Below are 10,214 nucleotides of genomic sequence, written 5' to 3' on the forward strand. Positions count from 1 at the left end.
CAGATGAATGATCAGGACGATGACAATGGGGAAAATCCTCAGGATCTTCTTGCCGCGGCCGGATTAGAAGATTCCGATATGGAGGATGATGAAGTCGCTGCGCCCTCATTAGCTGCAGGAAAACGGAGGCAGGCATTATCGTAAGCATAATGATAATTCATATATACTAGATTGAAAGCAATTTTTTTCGTTCAATATTCTCTTCTTCGGTTATCACTTGGAATTCAAGAGTTACAAGTAGTTTGCATGCAAGGTAGCGGCCGTGACTTCATATGAAGACTGTTTCAACTATGTATTTATTTATTTATTTATTTATACATGCATTGCATTTTATCTTTATTACTGTCGGAGGTTTTTCACGGAAATTGCTCTCAACCTGGCGTTGGGGGCAGCCTACTACCCTACCTCCCTCTTACCCCATTGCATATGTGAATAGGGTTTTGTTGTTGTTGTTGTGAAACATTACAACCTCTTTTTTAGACAAAACACTTGTGAGCAATGACCATAAACAGTAAAACATATATGAGATTAGAATATGATAATGATCTTCCTTTTTGCACAACTCATCCTCCACAATAAAACAATCTTTATTGGACTTTTCCATTGCTCTAGGAACATAGAAAACTCAGATTTCGTCCAGTTATGTTTCAATAGGCGAACTGAAACCATTGGTAGAAACTAGTAAAGAAAACGAGACGAATAACTTAATTTCATTGCTTCATATAATTACGTTATTCATATATAAAATTCAAACATTTGAAAAAAAAAATATCATCTTTAATCTATAAAATTCATAAATCCTAGAAACTGGGACAAAAAACACCTAATTGATTCGCACAAATAATTTTGAAGTTCAAACCGAGACAAAATTAAACTCGAATTCAATTACCTAGCACGATAAGCCAAGAACCATCCTCACGGGTATGACCAATGAGATCATAAATTTCATCCCTTGCTCTTCTCCTTGAATCTTCAACAATCTAAACTACTCATTAAAATAATCACAAAATAATCTAAATCATTGAAATTAAAACATGAGAAAAATATTTAATTTTCACCTAATATTAATTTGTTTTTGTCCAAATGGCTGATCTATGGATAAACTTGACTTATATCTTCTTCACTCAAGGAAATTTTGCTTTAGCTGTAAGAATGTATCAAAATTTCCTGCGGAAGTTCTATCACAATACGGACTCTCAGATTCTTCTCTACGTAGCTAGGACTCATTATGAAGCTGAACAATGGCAAGAATGCAAGAAAACTTTATTGAGATCCATCCACTTCGCTCCTTCGAATTACACACTAAGGTTTGATGCAGGAGTAGCAATGCAGAAATTGTCGACATCAATACTTCAGAAGGACAAAAAGACTGTAGATGAGGTTCGTTCAGCGGTTGTAGAGCTAGAGAATACCGTTCGCATGTTTAGTCAATTATTTGCTGCATCGAACCTTCTTCTTCATGGGTTTGATGAGAAGAAGATAAACACCCATGTTGAGTATTTCAAACACTTGCTTGAAGCAGCAAAAGTTCACCGTGAAGCCGCTGAAAATGACGAGCGGCAGAGCAGGCAGAAACAAGAAGCAGCTCGTCAGCTTGCATTGGCTGAAGAAGTCCTTCGTAAGGCCGAAGAGCAAAGAAAATATCTGTTGGAGAGAAGGAAACAAGAAGACGAACAGAAAAGGCTCCAACAAGCCGAGGAACATTTCAAGCGTGTGAAGGACCAGTGTAAGAGTAGCAGCAACCCTTCCAGGCGAAGGGATAGGCCTGCAATCGATCACGAAGAGGGTGGGCATAGTGAGAAGAGGAGAAGAAAAGGTGGGAAGGGGAGAAGGAATGATAAGAACAAATCGCGTTACGAGAGAGACGATGACATGATGGATGAAGATGCCAACAGGAACTATAGGGAATCTACAACTCAGATGAATGATCAGGACGATGACGATGGGGAAAATCCTCAGGATCTTCTTGCCGCGGCCGGATTAGAAGATTCCTATATGGAGGATGATGAAGTCGCTGCGCCCTCATTAGCTGCAGGAAAACGGAGGCAGGCAATATCGTAAGCATAATGATAATTCATATATACTAGATTGAAAGCAATTTTTTTCGTTCAATATTCTCTTTTTCGGTTATCACTTGGAATTCAAGAGTTACAAGTAGTTTGCATGCAAGGTAGCGGCCGTGACTTCATATGAAGACTGTTTCAACTATTTATTTATTTATTTATACATGCATTGCATTTTATCTTTATTACTGTCGGAGGTTTTTCACGGAAATTGCTCTCAACCCGGCGTTGGGGGCAGCCTACTACCCTACCTCCCCCTTACCCCATTGCATATGGGAATAGGGTTTTGTTGTTGTTGTTGTGAAACATTACAACCTCTTTTTTAGACAAAACACTTGTGAACAATTACCATAAACAGTAAACCATATATGAGATTAGAATATGATAATGATCTTCCTTTTTGCACAACTCATCCTCCACAATAAAACAGTCTTTATTGGACTTTTCCATTGCTCTAGGAACATAGAAAACTCAGATTTCGTCCAGTTATGTTTCAATAGGCAAACTGAAACCATTGGTAGAAACTAGTAAAGAAAACGAGACGAATAACTTAATTTCATTGCTTCATATAATTACGTTATTCATATATAAAATTCAAACATTTGAAAAAAAAAATCTCATCTTTAATCTACAAAATTCATAAATCCTAGAAACTGGGACAAAAAAACACCTAATTGATTCGTACAAATAATTTTGAAGTTCAAACCGAGACAAAATTAAACTCGAATTTAATTATCTAGCACGATAAGCCAAGAACCATCCTCACGGGTATGACCAATGAGATCATAAATTTCATCCCTTGCTCTTCTTCTTGAATCTTTAACAATCTAAACCACTCATTAAAATAATCACAAAATAATCTAAATCATTGAAATTAAAACATGAGAAAAATATTTAATTTTCACCTAACATTAATTTGTTTTTGTCCAAATGGCTGATCTATTGATAAACTTGACTTATATCTTATTCGCTCAAGGAAATTTTGCTTTAGTTGTAAGAATGTATCAAAATTTCCTGCGGAAGTTCTATCACAATACGGACTCTCAGATTCTTCTCTACGTAGCTAGGACTCATTATGAAGCTGAACAATGGCAAGAATGCAAGAAAACTTTATTGAGATCCATCCACTTCGCTCCTTCGAATAACACACTAAGGTTTGATGCAGGAGTAGCAATGTAGAAATTGTCGACATCAATACTTCAGAAGGACAAAAGGACTGTAGATGAGGTTCGTTCAGCGGTTGTAGAGCTAGAGAATGCCGTTCATATGTTTAGTCAATTATTTGCTGCATCGAACCTTCTTCTTCATGGGTTTGATGAGAAGAAGATAAACACCCATGTTGAGTATTTCAAACACTTGCTTGAAGCAGCAAAAGTTCACCGTGAAGCCGCTGAAAATGACGAGCGGCAGAGCAGGCAGAAACAAGAAGCAGCTCGTCAGCTTGCATTGGCTGAAGAAGTCCTTCGTAAGGCCGAAGAGCAAAGAAAATATCTGTTGGAGAGAAGGATACAAGAAGGCGAACAGAAAAGGCTCCAGCAGGCCGAGGAACATTTCAAGCGTGTGAAGGACCAGTGTAAGAGTAGCAGCAACCCTTCCAGGCGAAGGGATATGCCTGCAATCGATGACGAAGAGGGTGGGCATAGTGAGAAGAGGAGAAGAAAATGTGGGAAGGGGAGAAGGAATGATAAGAACAAATCGTGTTACGAGAGAGACGATGACATGATAGATGAAGATGCCAACAGGAACTATAGGGAATCTACAACTCAGATGAATGATCAGGACGATGACGATGGGGAAAATCCTCAGGATCTTCTTGCCGCAGCCGGATTAGAAGATTCCGATATGGAGGATGATGAAGTCGTTGCGCCCTCATTAGCTGCAGGAAAACGGAGGCAGGCGTTATCGCAAGCATAATGATAATTCATATATACTAGATTGAAAGTAATTTTTTTCGTTCAATATTCTCTGCTTCGGTTATCACTTGGAATTCAGGAGTTACAAGTAGTTCGCATGCAAGGTAGCGGCCGTGACTTCATATAAAGAATGTTTCAACTATGTATTTATTTATTTATTTATACATGCATTGCATTTTATCTTTATTACTGTCGGAGGTCTTTCATGGAAATTGCTAACCTGGGAATAGGGTTTTGTTGTTGTTGTTGTGAAACATTACAATCTCTTTTTTAGACAAAACACTTGTGAACAATGACCATAAACACTAAAACATATATGAGATTAAATATGATAATGATCTTCTTTTTTGCACAACTCATCCTCCATAATAAAACAGTCTTTATTGGACTTTTTCATTGCTCTAGGAACATAGAAAACTCAGATTTTGTCCAGTTATGTTTCAATAGGCGAACTAAAACCATTGGTAGTAACAAAAGTTCACCGTGAAGCCGCTGAACATGACGAGCGGCAGAGCAGGCAGAAACAAGACGCAGCTCGTCAGCTTGTATTGGCTGAAGAAGTCCTTCGTAAGGCCGAAGAGTAAAGAAATTATCTGTTGGAGAGAAGGAAACAAGAAGACGAGCGGCAGAAACAAGACGCAGCTCGTCAGCTTGTATTGGCTGAAGAAAACATGACAAAATAATTTTGAGTATTTCAAACACTTGCTTGAAGCAACAAAAGTTCACCGTGAAGCCGCTGAACATGACGAGCGGCAGAGCAGGCAGAAACAAGACATTCGCATGCAAGGTAGCGGCCGTGACTTCATATGAAGACTGTTTCAACTATGTATTTATTTATTTATTTATTTATTTATTTATTTATACATGCATTGCATTTTATCTTTATTACTGTCGGAGGTCTTTCACGGAAATTGCTCTCAACCTGGCGTTGGGGGCAACCTACTCCCATACCTCCCCCTTACCCCATTGCATATGGGAATAGGGTTTTGTTGTTGTTGTTATGAAACATTACAACCTGTTTTTTAGACAAAACACTTGTGAACAATTACCATAAACACTAAAACATATATGAGATTAGAATATGATAATGATCTTCCTTTTTGCACAACTCATCCTCCACAATAAAACAGTCTTTATTTGACTTTTCCATTGCTCTAGGAACATAGAAAACTCAGATTTCGTCCTGTTATGTTTCAATAGGCGAACTGAAACCATTGGTAGTAACTAGTAAAGAATACAAGACGAATAACTTAATTTCATTGTTTAATATAATTACGTTATTCGTATCTAAAATTCAAACATTTAAAGAAAAAAATTCTCGTCTTTAATCTACAAAATTCATAAATCCTAGAAACTGCTGCAAAAAAAACACCTAATTGATTCGTACAAATAATTTTGAAGTTCAAACCGAGACAAAATTAAACTCAAATTCAATTATCTAGCACGATAAGCCAAAAACCATCCTCAGGGGTATGACCAATGAGATCATAAATTTCATCCCTTGCTCTTCTTGTTGAATCTTCAACAATCTAAACCACTCATTAAAATAATCACAAAATAATCTAAATCATTGAAATTAAAACATGAGAAAAATATTTAATTTTCACCTAACATTAATTTATTTTTGTCCAAATGGCTGATCTATGGATAAACTTGGCTTATATCTTCTTCGCTCAAGGAAATTTTGCTTTAGCTGTAAGAATGTATCAAAATTGCCTGCGGAAGTTCTATCACAATACGGACTCTCAGATTCTTCTCTACGTAGTTAGGACTCATTATGAAGCTTAACAATGGCAAGAATGCAAGAAAATTTTATTGAGAGCCATCCACTTCGCTCCTTCGAATTACACACTAAGGTTTGATTCAGGAGTAACAATGCAGAAATTATCGACATCAATACTTCAGAAGGACAAAAGGACTGCAGATGAGGTTCGTTCAGCGGTTGCAGAGCTAGAGAATGTCGTTCGCATGTTTAGTCAATTATTTGCTGCATCAAACCTTCTTCTTCATGGGTTTGATGAGAAGAAGATAAACATCCATGTTGAGTATTGCAAACACTTGCTTGAAGCAGCAAAAGTTTACCGTGAAGCCGCTGAACATGGCGAGCGGCAGAGTAGACAGAAATAAGAAGCAGCTCGTCAGCTTGCATTGGCTGAAGAAGTCCGTCGTAAGGCCGAAGAGCAAAGAAAATGTCTGTTGGAGAGAAGGAAACAAGAAGACGAACAGAAAAGGTTCCAGCAGGCCGAGGAACATTTCAAGCGTGTGAATGACAAGTGTAAGAGTAGCAGCAACCCTTCCAGGCGAAGGGATATGCCTGCAATCGATGACGAAGAGGTTGGGCATAGTGAGAAGAGGAGAAGAAAATGTGGGAAGGGGAGAAGGAATGATAAGAACAAATCGCGTTACGAGAGAGACGATGACATGATGGATGAAGATGCCAACAGGAACTATAGGGAATCTACAACTCAGATAAATTATCAGGACGATGACGATGGGGAAAATCCTCTGGATCTTCTTACCGCGGCCGGATTAGAAGATTCCGATCTAAAGGATAATGAAGTCGTTGCGCCCTCATTAGCTGCAGGAAAACGGAGGCAGGCATTATCGTAAGCATAATGATAATTCATATATACTAGATTGAAAGCAATTTTTTCGTTCAATATTCTCTGCTGTGGTTATCACTTGGAATTCATAAGTTACAAGGTAGCGGCCGTGACTTCATATGAAGACTGCTTCAACTATGTATTTATTTATTTATTTATACATGCATTGCATTTTATCTTTATTACTGTCAGAGGTCTTTCACGAAAATTGCTCTCAACCTGGCGTTGGGGACAGCCTACTACCCTACCTCCCCCTTACCCCATTGTATATGGGAATAGGGTTTTGTTGTTGTTGTTGTGAAACATTACAACCTCTTTTTTAGACAAAACACTTGTGAACAATGACCATAAACACTAAAACATATATGAGATTAGAATATGATAATGATCTTCCTTTTTGCACAACTCATCCTCCACAATAAAACAGTCTTTATTGGACTTTTCCATTGCTCTAGGAACATAGAAAACTTAGATTTCGTCCAGTTATGTTTCAATAGGCGAACTGAAACCATTGGTAGTAACTAGTAAAGAAAACGAGACGAATAACTTAATTTCATTGCTTCATATAATTACGTTATTCGTATCTAAAATTCAAACATTTGGAAAAAAAATCTCGTCTTTAATCTACAAAATTCATAAATCCTAGAAACTGGGACAAAAAACACCTAATTGATTCGTACAAATAATTTTGAAGTTCAAACCGAGACAAAATTAAACTCGAATTCAATTATCTAGCACGATAAGCCAAGAACCATCCTCAGGGGTATGACGAATGAGATCATAAATTTCATCCATTGCTCTTCTTCTTGAATCTTCAACATTGACATCCAAATCTATACTATAAGGGTCCATCGTTATTGATATCCCCCTTGAACCAGAGCAATCGATTCCATAGTTAACCATTGCATTGAATCTTATTCGAAGCTTAATTTTCTTTTGTCCTCGATCCTTTCGAAGCTCCTTCAACATTGGATATTCAATGATTGGTTGATAAGCTTAAACCCCCAAAACTAAACGTAAACATCTCTCTTCTCCCCCGGATCGAGCTCGAAATCATCGAAGGAAGTCAACGACAACGCGTAGTTGTGTTTATAAAGAATCAAGGCTTTGGTTTGCTTAATGTGGATCGACAACGCGATGTTCGGGTTATATATTGTGATGTTGGCCAGCCAATTGCCTACCAAATTCGAATCGGAGACCATGAAATTCGAAACCAAGAGAGTGTTTACTTTGATTAATGGTGCTTGTGGGTAGAAAATGAAGTGCACAGATACATTGAATGAGAAAAAGGAGGATTGTAGTGGCGATGGCAATTGGCGGAAATGAGACTAGTTCTAGGATGTTGCAGGATCCAATGGAGGTCTCGGTGGCCATCGTTTGATTGGTGAAAGATAAACAAGAAGGATTGAAACTTTATCATTCAATGTATATAAAAGGATGTGCCGAAAATGCTTGATTTTACTATTTCTAAAGTATGTAGGCTAATCACAAGGTTTTGCATTCCACATAATCTTTCTTTTATTAGTGGTGATTACAAGGATTAATTTAGACTTGTCCAAAGCTTCTTCTGAATGAGCCTTGCCTCATTTTCCTATAGAACCAGTTGTTAATTGGACCAAAAGAATACTAAGTACCAAATTGTATCTTGAAACTAAGTTTAGGTACCAAAATGCACATTTACCCAACAATAAACGCTAGAAGGAGGGCTTGAACCTCCGACCTTGTGGTTAACAGCCACACGCTCTAACCAACTGAGCTATTCCAGCTTTGTTTTATGTTTTAGAATTTTCGTTTATAATAAGTTTATAATATCAAAGAAAATCTAAAATCAATTGACTTTTAATCGACTTTAAAATTTAAAAAAGAAATCTGTCAACATTTTCTTTAAAACTCTCCTCTGGACCAATAACAAAACTCCTATGAATTGGGTCTTGATAAATCACATGTTTTAGGCATGATAATGAATTTGTAAAACTATTGTGAATAATTCCAACAACTTTAAGACAAAAATATCATTATTGTAGCCCTTCAAATTATTACCATGTAAACTAAATTTAATGAAGTTTAGTTAATCAATAAACTCTTACTTGGTGACATGCTTCATCTCTTCCAACTCTTTCGAATAATTCGAAATCTAAACCAAGCAAAACGTGGATCATTTAGCTTAGTTAATCAATAAGTTCATGTAATCTTCATTTTCCATAAAATACCTCTATTCCATATGCATCTTTGTCACGTTTAAATATTTTTAAGCATGACCTATGATAAAGAAAGAAGAGTTCATATATACCGGGAGGTTGATGGTTGCCGTCGAACCCCAGTATTTCAGGGCGGCTAAATCGTATGCCCGAGCGGCCTTTTCTTCCTTATCATAACCACCTGAAAATTATACCATAAGATTTCAAGTCTAAAGATTTACATCAGCAGTATGACGTTGCAAGAATAAACTTAATAACTAGGAATGAGCAACAACAAAGGTATGGAGTTTCTTACCCAAGTATACTGTATAAACTGTGGTTTGAACATCCAGGATCCAAGATTCGCATGCAAAAAGTAAAGCAAAGATTGTCAACATCATGTACGGACCAAGAATTTATACCAAAAGAAGTAACTTATAAAATTCTATTACGAATGAATTTATAAATTTTTTAAATAAAAGATAAATTGTTAATAAAAGATACAAAATATTATACAAATTAATATGAAAATTTTAAAAATTTTAAATTATCCCGCCAACTCCGTCAGTCCATATCCGATTAATATGGTGTAAACAAGAATGATAGTTTTTATGAATTATATTATACGATGCGTTATTTGATTAATCTCGTCTTTATTAATTAAATTATGTTTCAAGGTCAAAGACTGGCGCAATCGCTGCATTTGACCATTGACTGAAAAGCACGAGATGAGCATCATTTTAATACATATATGTTTTATTTCTCGATGACGCACGTGCGACTCCTTCTCTTGAATGTTTTTAACCTGTTTTCCTTGAAAAACTTAATATTTTGTTTACCATTTAAACACTTGGATTCACATTTGTTGAATGGGTTTCAAATTGGAATCATTTCATGATCTGAAATTCTCATTTGATTTGGATTTTTTTATAGCCTATAGTAATTATAATGTAATAGCGCTTTAGGATCGTTTTTAATTATTGGCAATATACGTATACTTGCAGATACAATTATATAAACCTAAGTTGAAACCAATTGATAGATTTTCATTGATTTAGATTTTTAAAATACATATTTTTATCATTAACTGCGTTCATATTCCTCAATGTATAATGATAACATGTTATAGTAATTGATATATGATCATAGATAAGTAAATGGATGAAGCATGAAAGGATGTGTATACATGTTAGTTAAAGTAGAGAAATTAAGATGTTGTGAAGATAATTTGATTAGTCCATGACGTTGATAAAGATGGAAAGTGTTAGAGAATATCATTAATTTGTGCAAAAAAAAAATTGTTGAAACAAAAACTGAACTGAATAATAGACTGGCTACTTGGAAGACTGGCTGCTTGGAAGACTGCTTTGGAAGAAAAATGTCTAAGGATCAATATTGAAAAGACATAGTATTTATGTTCAAACTTCAGTGGGAAACAAAACGATGAAGATGTAGAAG

At 36.2% G+C, this 10,214-nt stretch overlaps 1 non-coding gene across 1 annotated transcript; it reads right to left on the minus strand.

Moving 5' to 3' along the window:
• Positions 1-8,271: 8,271 nt before the first annotated feature.
• TRNAN-GUU lies at positions 8,272-8,345 on the minus strand. The gene has a single exon. It is a non-coding gene; the product is annotated as a tRNA-Asn (tRNA).
• Between the last annotated feature and the right edge of the window lie 1,869 nt (positions 8,346-10,214).

This window comes from Hibiscus syriacus, unplaced genomic scaffold, assembly GCF_006381635.1.
Source record: "Hibiscus syriacus cultivar Baekdansim isolate YM2019G1 unplaced genomic scaffold, ASM638163v2 tig00110013_pilon, whole genome shotgun sequence".
NCBI classification, from domain to species: Eukaryota; Viridiplantae; Streptophyta; class Magnoliopsida; order Malvales; family Malvaceae; genus Hibiscus; species Hibiscus syriacus.